The sequence below is a fragment of the Rattus rattus genome, chromosome X, assembly GCF_011064425.1.
Source record: "Rattus rattus isolate New Zealand chromosome X, Rrattus_CSIRO_v1, whole genome shotgun sequence".
In the NCBI taxonomy this organism is placed as follows: Eukaryota; Metazoa; Chordata; class Mammalia; order Rodentia; family Muridae; genus Rattus; species Rattus rattus.
Genome location: NC_046172.1, coordinates 10,210,529 through 10,230,953, shown reverse-complemented (window position 1 = coordinate 10,230,953; position 20,425 = coordinate 10,210,529). Strand labels below are relative to the sequence as shown.

The 20,425-nt window shown below is 43.6% G+C and overlaps 2 long non-coding RNA genes across 2 annotated transcripts in view; both read left to right on the top strand.

Annotated features, from left to right (window-relative positions):
- The first annotated feature begins 6,299 nt into the window (after window positions 1-6,299).
- Window positions 6,300-15,573, top strand: LOC116888982. The gene is made up of 3 exons (XR_004386358.1): window positions 6,300-6,494; window positions 10,785-10,843; window positions 15,429-15,573. It is a non-coding gene; the product is annotated as an uncharacterized LOC116888982 (long non-coding RNA).
- A 280-nt stretch (window positions 15,574-15,853) lies between these two features.
- The window catches only part of LOC116888981, a 36,359-nt gene continuing 31,787 nt past the window's right edge, over window positions 15,854-20,425 (top strand). Inside the window, exon 1 of the long non-coding RNA XR_004386357.1 lies at window positions 15,854-15,983. This is a non-coding gene — a long non-coding RNA (uncharacterized LOC116888981). The remainder of the gene's footprint in view (window positions 15,984-20,425) is intronic.

Here is a 20,425-nt window from a genome sequence, read left to right as displayed (position 1 = left end):
AGCAGCCACTAGCCCCATTGTACAGGTGAGAAAAGTGAGGCTATAAGAGCTCAGGATTCTCTGTACTCCTCCTAGCAAAGGATATCCTAGGACTCCCCTGAAACAATGTTCAGGGTGTGTGCTCTGTATGTAAAGGGAAACAATTCAAGTGTGTGTGTGGGGGGGGATGTGCTCAGTTAAAAGTGGTATCAAGCAGGTATGTAAATGTTAGGGCCCAAGCTAAATCCAGAAGATGTCCCCTCCTTCCCCCTACATAAACCCAAAGGATTTATGCTCTTGATAAACATCATATGACCTGAACAGACCTTTGAGGGGAACATGTACATTTCTACTTTGTCCACGAGAAGAGGACCAAGGAAGCCTATGGGAGAGTAAGGCAAAAGAAGACAGCTTGCTTGGACTTCCTACTTAAAATCAACATTTCAGAGTAGGGTGGAAATCATCAGGCCTTGTACTGGCTAACCCCAGGTTGGAAAGGAAATCTCATGAAACCTTGCTCACTCAGTAGAACCTGAAGAGCCAACCATGCTTTGCATTTTTTCTCTCCCGTGGTGCTATCTGACAGGTACAGGAGGTGCTTGCTAGGCACCTAAGGACGGGTGAGAATCTTACTTTGAACAATCACGTGAAAGAGTGGGGACAGAAAGAGAATGAAGGTTTGTGGGATATGGCTTACTTGGTGCTTTGCGATCTAGACAGCACCATCACAAGCACTCTTGATATTCACCAAACACCCCTGGTGCATGGGTTGGCAGATGTCCTATACCTATTTGTCATATGAGAAAAAACTGAGGTTCAGGCATGCTGCACAACCCACATGAGAGTAGGTAGCTAGGGAGGAAAAGGAGCCAACTCTCCAGCAAAGACTCAGCGAGCCCATATGCTTTGCTAGTGCTCTGTGCTGAAAATGGGGAGGGGGAGCTTAAGGAAATAGGGCCTTTGAGTGATTGTTGTTACTGCTCAGGCCCAGGGAGGCAGAGCAGAGGGGCGGGTGGGAAAGGTCCAGGGGCCTAGAAGAGGGAAGCATAGGAGAAGAGAGAAATGGAGAAATGAGAAGAAAACAGGGGTAGGGGACAGGAAGGGGATTGAGCTAGAGATTGGGGTCACCTGGTGAAACAAGCAGAGAGAAGGTGTATGTGTGTGTGTGTGTGTGTGTGTGTGTGTGTGTGTGTGTGTGTGTGTGTGAGAGAGAGAGAGAGAGAGAGAGAGAGAGAGAGAGAGAGAGAGAGAGAGAGAACAAGTGAACTAGACGCCCTGGGACTGGTTTCTCAATCTAGACAGGCCCCTTGCAAAACTGCTGTTTAATGCTAAACCATAGGTTTACCCATCTCCTGAGTATTTTTCCTACACAAGGCAAGAATACAACTGCAGTCCTTATAAATGGCCTTATGCTCTGCTTTCTCATTTTACCCACAAGGAAACCAAGGCTTGGCAAAATCAACTCACCCGGATGGCACTTTGTGGAGTCCACATTCAAAGGCAGGAAGTCTGACTTCAGAATCTGAGCCTCGAACTCTAGCACTACACGGACAGCAATCTCTCCATGCTTAGGGTCTTATTCTGCAGGATGCTCCAAGAGGCTCCTGGAATTGGAGAAGAGATCACTTTCTCAAGAGTAGCTATGTAGGTAGTCGTGAGCATAGCCACAGAGCTAGATTTTCTACCTCTGTCCTGTAGAGGTGATCCACACACCTTCCAGTTTCTGGCCATGTCTGGAGGGGCTGAGCAAAGCATAGAACCCTGTTTATCTACAGACAAAAGAAATTTGTGTGTTTATTCTCCTCTTGTCATTTGTCATGAAACAACTGCTCAGGCCACCCTCCACTCTTCTCACCTTTATCCTCCCGCTTTTCCAATCCCCTGGTGACAGTGTAACCTATAGCTACTGCTACTCTTAGCTTTAAGAAAAGGTCAGGTCCTTCACAGTCTCCTGTGAACAGAGGAAAGACTGTCACCTTCCCACATTGCATCTCATTCAGAAGCCAATGTCAATAGCAGTTACTTGTGGGGAGAAATTTCTGTCTTGACTCAGTCTGTATCACTGCGGTTGGAGCAGAAGCTGCCTCTAAAAGCTGAGGACACAGTCAAAATGCATGTGTTGATGTATTCAAATTCAAGTACTCCTGAGAGTGTGCCTGTGTGTGAGACCACATTATGTTCTGGTGGGCTTGCTTACTCAAGTGTACATGTGAGAGGGAGCATTCTCCTGTGGCTGTGCCTCCACAACTGCGCCAAAAACAAGGCCCAAAGAGATTACACTGGATTAAGTGTTTCATTAAGGCCCTTTGCACAGCACTCTGCTGGGGATGCGATGCAGCTGGCAGACAGCTGGAGCCACAGAGATGAATGGCTGTAGGGTATGCCCACCCCAGCTTCATAGGCTCTCGTTCTTTTCCTATTGCATTCCGCTTAAGAGAAGGTTCTGGGGCACCATCATCATGGAAGCAGCCTTTTTTCTGTTTAGAAGTATCTAGAGGTGAGGAGGTTGACAAGAAGCAGAGAGTTGAAGGATGCTGGAGGTAGAAATATGCTATGGTTGTAGGTAGCCCAAAGGAGTAGAATGGGAGGCCATTTAGGCCCAGAAATCACAGGAATGGCAGATATCCCACACCCATCCGCTTTGATTTGGGGGAACTTAGACAAAGAAGAATGTTGTTGGTTAGGGGCTGGAGGCATTGCTAAAAGGTTCTCAATGGACAGTTAATCCTCCACACCAGTGGCTTTCAACTTTCCTAATGCTGCAACCCTTTAATAAAATTTCTCATGTTGTGGGTGACCCCAACCATACAATTATTTTAAGTTGCTACTCTGTAATCTAATTTTGCCACTGTTAGAACTGTGATGTAAATATTTTGGAGATAGAGATTTTGCCAAAGGGGCCTGACCCCACAGGTCGAGAGCTGCTGCTATACGAAGGCTTTGGCTCTGTCCTGTTTCCGGGTGTCTCAGCATGAAACAGAAGGTAAGGTGGAAAGGACTGGTCGCTATAAGTTCGGAAGGCTCACACTATACACATGCTGCTTTTGAAAAACCTTCACAGCTGTCTCTGATCTTGCTGACCAGGCTGGTCCAAGTATTAGCCCCCTTGGCTTAGGGCGAGCTACATTATCATGGTGAAGGGCAGCATCTGCAAAGGAAATATGAGGCTGCTCCTTCTCAGGCAACAGTGCTACAAAAGCTAAGCACATCAATTTCACAGAGTAGCTTCAGAGAGGTACCCCACCAGCAGTCAAAACAGCTGCCTCTGGTCCAAAGGCTGCACTTTGGCAGAGAGACACTTTCTGAAATGGATGGAGTCACATACACATCTCTGGCACTTTTATAGCTGCCTGGCTCTAGCATCAAAATTGCACTTGAGAAGTATGGAGTGTATGATCAAACCGCTGTGTATTTAGCACAGGCCCCATTTCCAGGAAGGACAAAACACTAGGATCGTCTGTACTTGATATGTCTACTCACTGAGTTGCTAAAGTAGCCAGGAGTGCTTCCTAAGGCATGGTTCTCCTACTTTTTACCTTGGCTAGAAGGAAGATTTCTGCCACCACCACCTGTTGTTGTTTTGTTTGTCTTTTGGGGTAGTGGGGGTGGTGGTAGAAGGGAGCATTTTCTCAATCCCCATTAATAGGAGTCCCTGCATCCTGGGATGGATTGTGTTCCTCAAAGATGGCAAACTCAGGACCCAGGAGGGCTGTATAGGTTCTTGCCCCCTTCCCACTCCAGCTTCTGAGGGAGATTATAATAGAATTCCATGAAGACTGAGGTAATCCTTGGTAAACAAGTGTTCTTTGTTCCTCATTTTTCTGAAGGGAATTTGGAACTTGATCAGAACACTTATGTGTTCATGAGGCCTTTAGGAAGCTTCTAAAAGGACTTTTCCTCTGCTTTGCACATGAGCATTGCTTTGGAATGAAGTCCAGGCCCAGTTTACCCATCAAGGCATGAATGAAACATAGGATCAACAAGGTGGATCAGAGGGCAAAGAAGGCACTTTTCCCCCAAGCCCGAGGACCTAAGTTCAATCCCCAGAACCCAGGGTGAATGGATTGAACCATTCATCTCCTGAAAATTATCCTCTGATCTCCACACGTGTGCATTCATTCAGATGGAGGCACAAACACACAAGTAAAATGAAATAAATTAATAAAAATCAAATGAGAATGAAGCAAAGCACATTGGAAAGAGGGAGGTGTTTCATTGTCTTTGATTCTTTTGCCTGAGAATGCTGTTTTGATTGGGTCCAGAACCTACAGGATGACACTAGTTGTGATGACAGACTTTGTCCCTTGCAGTCTATGGATGGTCATACTTCCTGAGTGCCAGCTCGGCCAGGCAGCCGAACATAGGCTGACCTGCTTACAGAACCCTGGCTTCCCATCCGGTGCATTTCCAGCAAGGCACCATTTCCATATTCTCTGGCAATAACTAATTAGCGATTATAAAGCTCTTTGAAATATGAAGTGCTGCATGATAATATCTGTAATGAGCCTGATTCTTTCTCTCTTGCATGAGGGAGGGGAGAGTTGGGAGGAGGGGACTTGGCCTCTTCCTGACCTGCCTCAGAGTCCCCTGGTCTGATCAAGATGGCCCAACCCTGGGGAAGGGGCTTGAGCCCTGGGCACTTGGCCGGGAAAGCCGCATACTGCACAGTCTTGCACTTTGACACCTGCCTTGCTTTCGAATCATCTACCCCCACTACACCCAGCCGCTGCCATCAGCTGCCTACCAGCTGCTGATTTGACCTCCCCCCAGCTGGGGAAAGGGCTGAGGATGATGGATGGGAAGGGGAGTAGAGAAAGGTGGGGTTCAGGTGAAGAGAACAAGTTTGGTTCGTGGTATCCTTAATGTGATTTAGAATTTCATATTAATATATCACCTCAGAAAAAAATTAATGAGAAACGTGAAGAAAATAGGATAATGAATATGATAATATATGGGGAGTGCTTTGGGCTTCTTAGAACAAAGGTGCAAGGAATTATTGCTGTGATTTTCTCACGGTGCATATATATTTTTATTAAACTCTAAAAAAAAATGCCAGTAGATTCACTTCTTTGCAAGGTATTAACACCTCACAGAGGAGTCATTCTTCAATTAGTACTCAGAGTCACAGCCCACCTCATGCCTGTTTTCTTGTGGCACTTCTTAAGACTTCCACTTAAGGGGCATGAAGAGGAGATTAAAATAGTCGCTAGCTTTGCCCACTGACTACACACATGCCTGAAGAGGTGGCTTTGTGCGCAAGCAGAGCTCCAGAAGGTGGCAAGGCTGTGAGCAGGGAAATTGAATGCAAAACACAAGTAGAAGCTAAGCCCCGGGTGCATGAAAACTCGGGGCGACCCTGGAGAAATAGCAACATGCTTCTCTGTTCAGCGTGGCAACTTCTTTCTATTTCCCAAGCGTCCACTCAAGCCGTACCTCATTCTAAGGAATAAAACATAATTAAACGGACATTTCAAAGCGAAAAGGAATTTTGTGCAACATCTAGCCCAAGGGACTAGACCAATTGGAACTCAAAGGACAATGACTACTTCAGTCTGTTCTTTAGTTTGCTATACAGATTTTCCTCAACTTGCAATGCAGTTATGTCCCAATGATCCCATTGTCTTAAAAAGGCATTTGGCAGCTTTATCCTGCCACCGGCCCCAGCTTAGTACAGGGTAGATGGCTATCTATTTGCCCGTGTAACCACAGGACCGTCTGGGAGCTATGCCCCACTGTCACTTCCTGGTGTAGTGAGGAATGTCACACCATATAGTATTAGCTCACAGAAAGGTCAAAGTTCAAATTTTGAAGTATGTTTTTACTGAAGTGTATTTTGGTTACTGTTCTAGTTTAGTTTCTGTCATAGTGATAAAACACTGATTAAACACATCCCATGGAGGAAAGGGTTCACTCATCTTATAGGTCCATGAAAGTCAGGGTAGGAGCTGTAGGCAGGAATCTGAAACAAGAACTGAAACAGAGGCCATGGAGGAATGATGCTTATCAGCTTGATCTCCATTGTTTCTTCAACCTGCTTTTTTTTAATAGAACCTAGGACCACCTACCTAGATGTAGTACCATTTCCAGTGGGCTGGGTATTCTCACATTAGTCATTAATCAAGAAGTTCTCCTAGAGAATGTAGGATGCTTATAGGGTATCTTATTGAGGTATCTTCTCAGTCAACGTTCTCTATTCCCAAATAACTCTAATTTGTGTCAAGTTGGGGAAACAAATCAACCAGCACCATTACAGATCATAGTTAAGTCAAAAACATGTAAGAGGAACCATTGTAATTGGTGTGTTGACTCTCGCAGCTGCAACATCACCAGGAGCATGTCACAGTTGTCCCAAGACCTACCTCAGCCCCACTGAACCAAGATTCTCCAACATTGGACTTGGCAAGATGTGTCTTAACAACTTCTCCAAGGAGATCAAGTTAGAGGACCCCTGCATCATTATAGTGAACTGAGCCAAGATGGCCAGACCATTGTACTTCACCCGAAAGGTATAGGAGGTATGTGGCCTTGATTATCATTCAACAGCTGAGACCTATTCTGAGGGGGGTGAGGGCTGTGTAGGGACACTCCAAGCTACTAAGCAGCACAGCTTTCTTTGAATGGGGACCTGAATGGGACATCACAGAGCCCACTAACCTGGATCATATAATTTTAGTTGCTGCAAACAGGAAACCAGAGTATGACTCTCTCTCTTTACCTATTTCTACACAGGAACCCAGGCTAGACACAACTGGGTCAGGGAGGGAATGAAGAAAGGACAGACACATGTATAAAGAAGTTTTAACTAGATATTCTGAGTTCTTGAATGGAGAGGTAGTAGCACCCTAGAAGCTCAATATATTGGTGGTATAGAGTTGAATGGAGACACAAAGATGTTCCATAAAACTGACAAAGAGCAGACCTCTGAAACAGAACAGTCTTGAGGCCACACACAGGTGGAGGAGAAAGTGACTGTGAACATTTTCTACACACACTGTCAACATTTGTCAGGTCCAGGGAAAACTTTGTCACTCCATTAGGCTAAGCATTGAAGTCCTTGACATGGCTGTGTCCAGAAAGTACCAGAAGAGGCCAAGGGAAAGAATTGAGAGGAAGGTGCTCTGGAAAGACTAGTTCCCCCAGCTGAGGGCTAGTGTCTGCTGAGCTGACTCAAGGAGACTTCATGGTAGCTAAGGTGTTAGGAGGTACCAACTGGCAGGGATGAACTAGGCTGGGGGATAGGAACAGCTCCCCAGTGCACAAAGAGGAGGGAGAATGTGATGAGTCAGGAAAAGTTTAAAGAACAGGTTATGAAGGACATTGACAATTAGCATGCCTTGAACACCTCCCTTGAATTGTGTGCTGCTAGTCTAACATACATACATACATACATACATACATACATACATACATACACACACATACACACACACATATATATATGTATGTATATATATATATTCCATTCCCTATAATGTCTCCATAAAGCCTATACAACTATTATTCTCAGTCAACCCACATAGAAACAGAGGGACAGAAACACTATGCAACTTGCCAAAGTAGCACAGTCAGGAAGCTCTGGAGCTAGGCTTTGAAGCAAGAAATGTACATCTAGAGCCTAAGCCTAAGTACACTGTTCCTTATGCCCCTACCCTGAGAAAGTCCACATAAAAGTAAGCAGGTATCTACACGGGGTCTGTGAACAGTTCATCAGCCAGAAATCCCAGGCTTAGGGGTTTAAGAACTTAGCCAGAGACATGGAGTCGAAAGATGACTGAAGCATCATTCAAACACAAATCTATGTGTCTCCGCTCTGCTGTCACCACAGTTCTATATGTTTTCTCAGTGGCATCTAGAATGTCTTCAAGAGTAAGAGTGTGAAACACCGCTTCCCACACTTGATCGCAATGGCCAGCTCTGTGCTCATGATAGCAACAGGTGCATGCTAGGGATGAATGCCTCCCAGCCCTGCTCTTCCTGGATCCCTTGGCATAGTCTCTGGTCTTCATCTCTCACTCTATCTATTTCTTCGAGAATCTGGCATCAAGCTAGATTATTCTCACTTTAAGTTCCTAAATAATTATAATCTAGGGTTGTTGATTTGTAGAACTCCTATAATATACTTGGAGAATAATAAGTCTTTCTGACAGTTTCATGTGTATGCCCTTTTCGTGTGACTTTCAAGTTATTCACTATAGTAAGGCACAGTTTACTTTGCTAGCTTATGGATTTGGAATTTGACTATTTTTCTAATCATTACTCTTCTTATGTAATAGATTACTACCCTAGTAATGAAGAATGATTGTCATATCAGGTCAATACTCTTCAGGAGTAAGCTTATAGTATCAAGGTGCAAGCTTATATTCTACTCCAGAATGTCTAGAACCTCAGCTAGAGGGACTTAAATACTGGGAGAGACTGAGTCTGGAGCTGGGATCACCTGAAGTTTTGTTATCTTATATGTCCAAAGTCTAAGCTAACCCAACTAGAGTGCCTATTTGGGGCATGTCCATTGATCCTGGGTTCTTTAGGACATGGCAGTCTCAGAGTAGTCTGATTTCGTATATGGTCACTCAGGGCTAATATAGAATGGCCTTGAAAGACTAGAAGCAAAAGCACAAATTACACTAGCTATGCTTAGCTGTCTATGCTGTTATCATTGTCTATACTGAAACGCGGAGAAGTTTCCTCCTCTGTCCATGATCGATCACACAGCACCTTGGCATTGAAATCAATATGATGAGTTACCAGGGCCATTTATATCTGTAGATTTGCTAGACCCCAGGCCACACCTGGTTGAGTGATCTTGACCTGAGAATGACTTTCTTGGTAAAAGAGAAACCCAATGGATGTAGACCATGAATGCTTTCTTTAGCTTTTAAGAGCCCTAGGCTGGCACCTGCTCTAAATGGCTGCCCAGTCCATGTATTTATTGGACTTCTGCATCTTATGAGTCTCTTTTATAGCTGTACACCCATGATGGGTCATGAGTTTTGTGAATATTATAAATGTAACACGCAAAAATCATATTTGTTACATTTATACATATTTATATCATACATTTGCAGCATATAGAGGCACTCAGAATATATTTTATTTATAAGCAGTGCCGAGGCTCAGGTTTGTTAGAAAGGCACAGAGTGAGAGTGTATTTGTAAAGTGCTCCAGGGTCCTCTGGGATGAGGGCAGCTATGTAAGTATAAGTCATTATCATTAAACTAAACTGCCTTCCTCCGATTACTGACAGCACCGAAGAGCTTCTCCCGCCTTCCCAGCCCTATGCACAGCCTGGTAATGCCGGGATAATATAAAGATAATATTACTGTAATAAGTGCTTGGCAGCATTTACGCCTTTATTAGCAGCAGCCATATTGTAAGAAAGGGAGAAGCCTCGAGAAGGGCTGAGGACTCGGTGCAGAGCATTTTGCCTAGAATTCTAGGAACAAGCTCAGTGTGGTCATGGTGGAACATGCCACAAAAGATTAGCATTCAGCATTCGTTCTTGAAGAACCCATTTGCAATTTTACTTGACCCTCAAATATGCTATTTGAGTCCAGCTGGGTTTGAGGTTGGGCATCGTGACATCGATGCCTGGGAGATTCTGAAATTCTAGCCCACTGCAAATCTGTGCTGTAGTTTACTGAAGCACAGTCTCACTATGGACCTAAAGTAGCCTTGAACCCAGGAAAATCTTTCTACCTCAACATCCCAAGTGCCTGGGTTACAGGTATAAGGCATCATTCTCAGCTTAAAATTAAGGTAAGTAGTGAGTGAGTGTGTGTGTGTGTGTGTGTGTGTGTGTGTGTGTGTGTGTGTGTGTGTGTGTGTGTGTGTGTGTGTGTGTGTGTGTGTGGTGTGTGTGTGTGTGTGTGTGTGTGTGTGTGTGTGTGTGTGTTTGTGTGTGTGTGTGTATGTCTACTTTGTTGGTAATAAAGCTCCGAGGTTTGTGCATGCTAGGCAAGCACTCCACTACTGGGTTAAATCCTAGCCCCACTGTATCCTAGGATACCTTCAAACTCTGAGTTGATCACTAAGGCCCTCCAATTGATTAAGAAGTAACAGAGATTGTGGAAGCCTTCAGCTTCCTACAGTGCAATGAAGCATCACAGCCATGCAGTATCTCTGGCAGCCCCTATGCAGTTCCTGCATTTTATACAGTGCCTTTCCTGTTATTGTTGCACAAAACCATTCAAATTTGCATGTAAGGGACAGCTGTATGAGCACTTTTTTTCCTGCCACCTGGTTGGGATGGAGGGGTTCTACATAGATTTCTTTGATAGCAATTATATGTTAGGTCACTGAGAAGTCTACATCCTCTATGGCATTTGACCCTTTTACCATCTGTGTGAAAATAGCTGAATTTTATCCTCTCCATTTTGTATACTAAGGTTCAGAAAACTGGAATGAGTCAGCCAAGACAACAAGAATGGAGAAACAGGTGGATTCTAGGCCCATTGGCCTAAGATAAATGGCCCAAGGTTGATTTCTATAGCAGGAAAGTTCTACTTTCTACTGGTGTTGTTTTGTGGGAAACGAAATCAGAGCAGAGAACTCATTGTACTAGTATCTAGCTTCATAACACAATCCCAAGACATAATGAGATGCCACAGGGCTAATAATTTTTATCATTAGCACTTATATTTCTGAAAAGATTGAACTCAGTGAGGTAACTTTTACTTGTAGTCTCATACAGTCTCAGAGGGCTAGAGGTTTGGGGGACATATCTAGGTACCTTCTCTCCAATGTGAAGACTCAAACAGCTAGGGCTGCTACAAAGGAGATTTTGGCCTCTCTACCTCTTCACACAGCTCCAGCAGAGTATCTTGAGGACAGCTGGGATTCTCACATGACTCCCAAGGCTCCTGAGGTGAGTGTCCCCAGGGAGGGAGCAAAGTAAGAGCCATATTACTTTGATGATCTAACCTGGAAAATCACAATGCCACCCTTCTTTTATCTTCTATTTTTAAAAAGCTGGGTGTAGTCATGTGTCCGTGTAATCCCAACACTAGGAGGAAAAGAGACAGGACGCTCTCTGTAGCTCACTGGCAATCAGTGTAATCTGTAATCTGTAAATTCAAGAACAGCGAGAAAGAAAGACCCTGTTTCAAAAAATAAAAACAAAACAAAACAAAAAACCCCAACAAACCAAAAAACAAACAAACAAACAAACAAACCAAGGTAGACAGGTACCTGAGACCAAACAACAGAGGTTAACCTCTGGCTCTATGCTGCACAGGCAAATAAAACAACACACACACACACACACACACACACACACACACACACACACACACACACACACAGAGTTGTATACATACACTCATACTCAGGGGTGAATCATAAAAGCCAATTCATAATGAAGGGAACAGAACTAAGTTCCAATTTTAGGGAGGGTGTTGCTCTAAAGAACCTGGGAAAATGTTTTAAAACCACTACAAATTTGTTCAGACAACTAATCACGAAGCTCCTTCAGAATCACACTAAGGTCTCAGACAGGGCTTAACGGACTGCCTCCCTGAGCCTGCTCTGGCACTAGCCTCCTTTAACCAACCCAAATGCCAGCCATCCCCAGCATCATCTGTGGGGACCTGCGAAGTAACACGGCTGATGGGTGGCACCATGGTGATGTTTTGTAACAGCAAGGGCTGTGGCCAGCCAGAGATCCCATAGTGGTTCGTGTTCTGGTCAAAGAATCACAACCGCCGTTAACCAAAAACCTCACTATGAGAGGCTCAAAGGAAGGGCTGTTGGGCACGTGGTATCCCCAGCCACTGGCCGTAGGCTGCTGCTGCTGAGGTGTTTGCTGGCTGCCTGAGATGCTTTCAAACTCCAGCCTCTCGGTTTCATTTTGAACCTGACAGATAAAAGGCCGACTTTGACAGAGAATATTAACTTTCTGGCGCCCGCCCAAGAAAGCTGAACAGATGAGGAAATAATATAAAATAAAAGGCGTCTGCAAACACTGATTGTCGGCTGCTTTCCATAAAATACGCCCACTGTTATGTGTAACACTCCGAGATTTTCCTTTCTCGGCCCCCTCCTTCTTCCTTGCTCCTGGTGTTGAAGGAACTGCCTTTGCTTATTTAGGGAGAAAGATAGACAGAAACAGTAGAAGTAAGGGGACGCACGCTAAAAACAGCCCCCGTCCCCTCTCCAGGAAGTACCAGGCAGCTGCACCCAGAGGCGAAAGCCACTGGTTCCAGAGGAGAGCAGAGAAGGTGGAGGAGCCCACAGAGCCTCCAAGCTCTGCTCCTGTGGCTGTTAGTGACTGCTGACAGTGAGGGAAGGTCCCTTTTAGCAGGATCTGTGGCAAGCACTCAAGTATTACCTATGGCTGTCTCTGCAGGAAAGAGAATAGCAAGCACGCTGGAAGGATGCTGGGAGTGGAGACTGCTGGAGAGAAAGTGTGTGGGGCTGGGCCCTCCCTTATCAGTCACTAACCACAGACCCATCTGGTCAGGGCGTTGTCTCGATTGGGATTTTTTTTTTTATTTCCAAATATCTCTAGTTTGTGTCAAGTTGCCATAAACACTAGCCAGAGCAGGAGGTCAGAACACCAGCTTGTGAATTCAGGACAAGATACAACTGAGCTCATATCAACTATATAGCCCCAAAATACATATTAGAAATAGATGCAAGTCCCCAGTTGTGTTCAGACCTTAGACTCGGCACACCTGCTGATGAGTACCTCACGTAGTTAGGCAATATGACTTGGTCTGCCATTGTGCCTGGCTGCTTTTGTTGATTTCCTTCATTCCCTGGTCAATGCAAGGGCAAAACTTATAGGCAGTAAGTAAGGGAGACAATATATTGGCAGGTACGGCCTTCCCGTACGACCACTATGCTGAGCAGGCTCATGAGGGAAAGCCTCTGGGATCTCAAGCCATCGAGGATTACTAAAGGAAGCAAGAAGTAGCATGTGAGCATCTGTCCTGGACCTTTCTCATACATGTCAGAACAAGAGCCAAAAGCCGAAGTTCTGCTACCAAATCTCCTGGGGGAAAACGTGACCTTCACGTTAGCGATATGAAACTATATTGAGTGGGTAAGTCTATCGGAGTTTGTTCCTCTCTGTCGGCTGGATCCAGAAGGCCAGGGACTCTAAATGGCCAGTGGGGGAGAGTTACCTCCTTCGCAGACCTCACAACAAAAGGTCTGAGGATCCCATGAAACACTAATGCCAAGTGGGAACAGTGCTCACTCCTTGAAACCTCATTAAAAATCAGTTGTCCGTGCTACTAAGTTTATTCGTAGGTGCTTTCCCCATTGGCCTGCCTCTATATTCATTTGCTTTGTGTAGCGAATATCTTGTATATTGTATGCATGCATGACCTATCAATTAAAAACCTATGGCCTATAGGAAATGAGAGGTGGGACATCTGGGGAATGGAGCCAGGCACTGGGGAGATTCACCTGCAAAGAGGTAAGGAGACAGATCCGTGAAGCCTGAGCACGGGTAAGCAGGCACATGGCAGAATGTCATTTCAAAATAAATGGGATATTTCAAGTTATATCTAGTCAGAAAAGAATCTAGCTATATGTCCAAAGTATTTGGAAATATATTTTGAATCTGATTCTTTCTTCTGGGAGCATGGGGCGGAGATGTAGAACCAGACCTAACTTCTACAGCTTTCCATCTCTGTACGTACAGAGTTAAGTCTTTTTTTCCCCCAGATACAGGGTTTCTCTGTGTATCACTGGGCATCCTAGAACTCATTCTGTTGAGCAGGCTGGCCTCAAATTCAGAGATCCACCTACCTCCTTAGTGCCAGGATTAAGGGTGTGTGGCACCACCACCCAACACAACAGGGCATGAATGAACAACTTAACTGGAGCATTCTTTATGCTTTTATTCCTGCTACACGATGCCTACGCTCATATCAGCTAAAATCCACAGACTCAACATCCACACACTCACTTAGGGACCCTCAGAGATGCTGAGACTTAGGGGAGGGAGAAGGGAAGAGGGGGTATGGGAATCGCACATTCCAGCCTAAGGTTCTCTTTGTTACCACCAATCACTGAGCCTCTCCAGTATCCAGAGTGGGCTCAGAGCAAAACAAACAAACAAACAAACAAACAAACAAACAAAACAACAACGACCACAAAAACCCCACACCTTCATGTGCTGGGCCACTCAGATTTCCAGACTGGTTCCTACCAGGCCTTCCCTCCCTCTGCTATATGTGTGCCTCTCACAGACTGCTCTGTGAATGGTCAGTTATAGTCTCACAGGGACTACACCATTCACTATAAGGACGTTCACCCAGCCTAGGGATTCCTCCACAGAGGGAAGCGACCCCTCATCCCCTAAACGTTAGTCCTTATAGGAGAGCAGAGTGGTGAGTGACAGTGCTGGACCCAGAGGAAGAGGGACAGAGCCTCAGACAGAGACGGAAGCCAACAGCAAGAAGCCGGGAGGAAGGTGAAGGTCCGTGCAAATGCTCAATCCTGTGCAACATTTTGATTGACAGATTTTGCTTTTCTCTCTTTCTTTCCCCCTTTTTCTTCTTTTTGGGTTGAAACTTGCTGAGGATTAAAGGACTTGTCCAAAGATACCTTTCTTCATATGAAGTCATTAAATTTAAGTAATTTTTTTTAAAGACAGGGTCTCATTAAGTAGCCCAGGTTGGCTTCAAACTCATGACCTTCCTTTATCATGTATACGCCTGTATCTGGATTTATTTTAAACTAAGTGGCCAGATAGAAAGTAGTTTTACCAAATTCATGTGGGTTTGTTTGTTTGTTTGTTTGTTTGTTTGTTTGAAGGCCTTCAGCTCAGATGGCCGAAAAGCTGGCTTGGGTGGTAATGGGAGGAGAATCGGACCACAGTGGCCTGCCTGAGGGATAGCAGCCAACCTGTGTTCTTACTGTGGCAGAAGCAGAAGGCATAGAACGTAGACCAGGATGGCTCTGGAGGAAGAGAAAAGATTCTTAAGGTAGAGTTGAGATGACAAGAAGCAGGCATTCAGTGTGCTGTGCTCCTCTGGTGAGGTTAGAACTTAGCTGTTCTTCTGGGAGCTAGGAGCAGGCTTGTCCCCTGGGAGCACACTCATGGATGGGGTCATCCCCAAGAAAAACAATGTCCCCCAAACAGATTTTCAGTCCACACTGCATTCTCTACAAACCCTCCAGGTTTGAACCAAAGATGAATTTCAGGTTTAGTGACTGTACCACCCAGTGTGTCTTTTGGGACCTGGTGGAACCTAGTGTTGTCTGATCGTGTCCAGACTGGGCCCTGGAACAGTCCAGAATCTTTGGTGTTTGACTATTTCAGATGTGATCAGAGACCCTAGCTGTAGCCATGAAGCCAAGTTCATTGTCATTGTCCATTGATTCTCAAGTGGGAAAATTTCTCTGAAATCACAAAGCCAGGCTTTGCCAGTGAGTGATGAGACATAGTACCTACCTTCTCTCATTTACCAATGGTGGCTTCCTTTGACTTCTTGCAGAGCTGACTGGACAAGAAGAGAACTCACATTTGGCTGACCCTGGAAGAAAGGTACTCTAGTCTAGGCTGGATTTGGTAAGACCTGGACTACCTAAACCCTAGGGTGAGAATGACCTCCTTCCAAGGACCCATTAGGAGGAGGCCAGTCTTTCCTCCCAGCAGCTGGTGGTGTTCTTCAGCATGGCTTCCGTTCAGCTTCCAGGACTTACCACTGAAAATAGAACTCTTTAAGCGGAGAGAAGAGAAGAATCATCTACAGACACCGTTTGATGTGATGTGTTTGAGTTTTGATGAGTGAAGAGTCCTTTGAAAAGGTAACTGCCAGATGCAGGGATGTGGCTCAGCAAGCTGGTAGGGGTATACCTATGTGCTGTGCTTGCCCCCTTTCTTGTAGCCCCTTATGTCTTTTTTCTGGCTGTTTGCTTTTCTCACACGTATGGGTGCCTGTGTTACCTCATGGAGAAAGGGATTCCCGTTCTTTGAATGCTTCGCAAACAGTGTCAGTTGTATGACTAGTTGCCTGCGTTGCCACTGATAACTTGGACTCTGAACTCAGGTGGGTAGTAGACTCATTGAGAGGTAAATGGGAGCAGGAGGGGAGATAAGCTGTTTTGGTATTCACATAAACACCTAACAGACAAGTCTTTGGAAACTGAGTGAAAGAAGAAATGCTAAATTCCTTAGTGTTTTATCATATATATATGTATATACATATATATACATATATATGGAAAACTTGACTATTCTTTTGTTAAGTGCAGAATGTATTGTCTTTTTGACCCATGACTATCCTTCATAAATGAGTCTTTGCCTGTGATTCTAGTCAGCTTGTGTCTACTGAGGGGAATGACTGATCTATCATCATGTGACGTCCAGGAGGAAGAGTCTGTTAGTCATATGGTTTGGTCTTAAGCAAGGACTATATTTATGTCACCATTATTGAATAAATGTATTTTTATAATGGCTGTGAAATACACTTTTCCTTACAAAAAAGAGAAAAGAACCCAATTTTAATTTACTCTTTTACAATTTCACATGCATACACACAAACATACAAAAATTGTCTTCCTGGATTCTTCTACGGCCTCAAGAATGTTTCATCCCACTAAGTTCCTCTCCTACGTTCATGGCTATTGTTATTATTATCATTTATAACCTATTGAGTTTAATTAGAGTTTCCTGCATGTGTGTGTTAGGAGGTTATTTATTGGATTATGGGAAGTGTACCAGTGACCACACCACTGAAGAAAAATGTCACCCTCTCTCTAGGAGTCATTAACTGCCTATAGCTCCTCAACTAGGGATGGGGCCTCCCAGCTCTGAAGCATGTCTTAAAATCAAGTACTGTAGTTTTATTTATTCTTTATTATTTTTCAAATTTGTTTTAGCTCTTCTGGTGCTTTTGCCTTTCCATATAAATTGTAGCAACCACTTGTCGACATGCACATAAATTCTCCTGGCTTCTTGATTGGTTACTGCATTACACCTATAAATCATTTTGGCAAGACTTTATTGTGTTGAACTGCAACAATCCATGACCATGGTGTCGCGTAGTTAGGGTTTTATTGATGTGAAGGGACACATGACCATGGTAACTCTTATAAAGGACAACATTTAATTGGGGCTGGCTTACAGTTCAGAGGTTTAGCACGTTATCATCATGGCAGGAAGCAAGGCAGCATCCGGGCAAACATGGTGCTGGAGGTGCTGAGAGTTCTACATCTTGACCTGAAGCATCAGAAGAAGGGGACTGTCTACCACACTGGGTGTGGCTTGAAACCTCAAAGCCTGACTCCACAGTAATATACTTCTTCCAACGAGGCCACATTTCTGAATAGTGCAGCTCCCTATGGGTATATGGGGGCCATTACTATTCAAACCACCACATAAGGTATATCACTTTGCCATAAGAACCCCTTTTTCCCCCCCTGCTCGTTATTTAGTTTTTATTGTATAGAACCTTTACACATTTCTTCACTACTAAGTGGTTTACTCTTTGGGAACTATTATAAAGTATATCATAAAGAGTATTATAAAGTGTATTATAAAGTCTTTTAAATTGTCTTTGAGTTTTGTATGCTTAACTTTTATCTGCAAACTTGGTAAACTCACTGAGTCTGTGAGTAAATTTGGTGTTGCCTTTGTTTTATAGACTAACATCTACTTATACAGACTAACAGACTATAAGGGGACAATCTATATGCATTTTATTTCTTTTCCTTGACTAAAGGGTTAATTCACTGGTGCCAAATTAGAGGGAAATTTTTGATCATCCTCCCTTTGTTCTCATCACAGGGAGAAAGTGTTCCATTCTTTGCTATTGACTATGATGTTAACAGTAAGATTTTGTACATGGAGTTTATCAGGTTGTGGAAGCGTCATTCTATTTTGAGTGGACTAAGAAGTGGTTTAAGTGACTTAAAGTCATGAGTGGACATTGGATTTTATCATCTGCTTCTCAAACATCAGTTAGACAAGAAAAGATTAGGTACTCTTAACTTTTTTGTCACTTAAAATGCCAATATTCTCAATTATATGCATTCACTTTTTGAGTTTTGCATTTCTGGGATATAACCCATTTGGTTAATTAATCAATGTATTCAACTTTCTAATATTCTACTTGAGATAGTTTTTATACATTTTTAAATTTTCTTTTTCTTGGATATTTTGCGTATTTACATTTAAAATGTTATCCCCTTTCCCCTTCTCCTATGCCCTGTCCACTACCCCTGCTTCTATGACGATGCTCCTACTCCCACCCACCCACTCCCACCCACTCACTCCCTCCTCAACGCCCTGGCATTGCCCTACATTGGGAAAATGAGCCTTCACAGAACCAAGGACTTTTCCTCCTAATGATACTTGACAATGCCATTCTCTACTACATATATGGCTGGAGACATGGGGCCCTCAGGTGTATTCATTTGGTTGGTGGTTTAGTCCCTGGGGCCTCTGGTGGGGTTTAGTTGGTTGATATTGTTGTTCTTCCTATGGTGCTGCAAACCCCTTCAGTTCCTTCTCTAACGCTTCCATTGGTGTACCCTTGTTTAGTCCAACGGTTAGCTACAAGCTCCTCATTTGTATCAGTAGGGCTCTGGCAGAGCCTCGCAGGAGACACCCATATCTAGCTCCTGTCAGCAAGCACTTCTTGGCATCAGCAGTAGTGACTGGGTTTGGTGGCTGCATATGGGATGGATCCCCCAGTGCAGCAGTCTCTGGATGACCTTTTCTTCAGCCCCTGCCCCACTCTTTGTCCCTGTATTTCCTCCTGTGTGTATTTCGTTCTCCCTTCTAAGAAGGAATGAAGCATCCACATTTTGGTCTTCTGCCTTCTTGAGCTTCAGATGATCTGTGAATATTTTCTTAGGTATTCCAAGCTTTGGGGCTAATATCCACTTATCAGAGAGTACATACCATATGCGTTCTTTTGTGCTTGGGTTACCTCACTCAGGATGATATTTTCTAGTTCCATCCATTTGCCTAAGAATTTCATGAAGTCATTGTTTTTAATAGATAAGTAGTACTCCATTGTGTAAATGTATCACATTTTCTGTATCCATTCCTCTGTTGAAGGGCATCTGGGTTCTTTTCAATTTCTGGCTATCATAAATAAGGCTACTATGAACATAGTGGAGCATGTGTCCTTGTTATAAGTTGGAGCACCTTTTGGCTATATGTCCAGGAGTGGTATAGCTGTTTTCTCAGGTAGTACTATGTCCAATTTTCTGAGGAACGCCAGACTGATTTCCAGAGTGGTTGTACTAGCTTGCAATCCCACCAATAATGGAGGAGTGTTCCTATTTCTCCACATCCTAGCCAGCATCTACTGCCACCTGAATGTTTGATCTTAGCCATTCTGACTCGTGTGAGGTGGTATCTTAGGGTTGTTTTGATTTGCATTTCCCTGATGACTAAGGATGTTGAACATTTCTTTAGGTACTTCTCAGCCATTTGATATTCCTCAGTTGAGAATTCTTTGTTTAGTGCTGTACCCCATTTTAATAGGATTATTTAATTCTCTGAAATCTAACTTCTTGAGTTCTTTGTATATTTTGGATATTAGCCCTCTATCGGATATAGAATTGGTAAAGACCTTTGCCTAATCTGTTGGATGCTATTTTGTCCTAATGACATTGTCCTTTGCTTTACAGAAGCTTTGCAATTTTATGAGGTCCCATTTGTCGATTCTTGACCTTAGAGCATAAACCATTGGTGTTCTGTTTAGGAAATTTTCCACTATGCCCATGTGTTCCAGGATCTTGCCCACTTTCTTTTCTATTAGTTTCAGTGTATCTGGTTTTATGTAGGTCCTTGATCCACTTGGACTTGAGCTTTGTACAGGAGATAAGAATGGATCAATTTGCATTCTTCCATTCTTACCAAATTATTTGAACCAGCACCATTTGTCTTTTTCCATTGGATAGTCTTAGCTCCTTGTCAAATCAAAGATCAAGTCTGTGGGTTCATTTATGGGTCTTCAATTCTATGCCATTGATCTTCCTGCATCTTTGTATCAAAACCATGCAGTTTTTTTTTTGTTGTTGTTGTTGTTTTACCACTATTGCTCTGTAATACAGCTTGAGGTCAGGGATCGTGTTTCCCCCAGAAGTTTTTATTTTTGAGAATAGTTTTCACTACCCTAGGGTTTTTTTTGTTTGTTTGTTTGTTTTTGTTTTTCCAAATGAATTTGCAAATTTCTCTTTCTAATTCTATGAAGAATTGAGTTGGAATTTTGATGGGGATTTCATTGAATCTGTAGATTGCTTTTGACAAGATGGCCATTTTGACAATATTAATTCTGCCTATCTATGAGCATAGGAGATCTTTGCATCTTCTGAGATCTTCTTCGATTTCTTTCTTCAGAAACTTCAGAACTTCTATGAAGTTCTTGTCATATATATCTTTCACTTGTTCGGTTAGAGTCATGCCAAGGTATTTTGTGTTATTTGTGGCTATTGTGAAGGGTGTTGTTTTCCTAATTTCTTTCTCAGCCTCTTT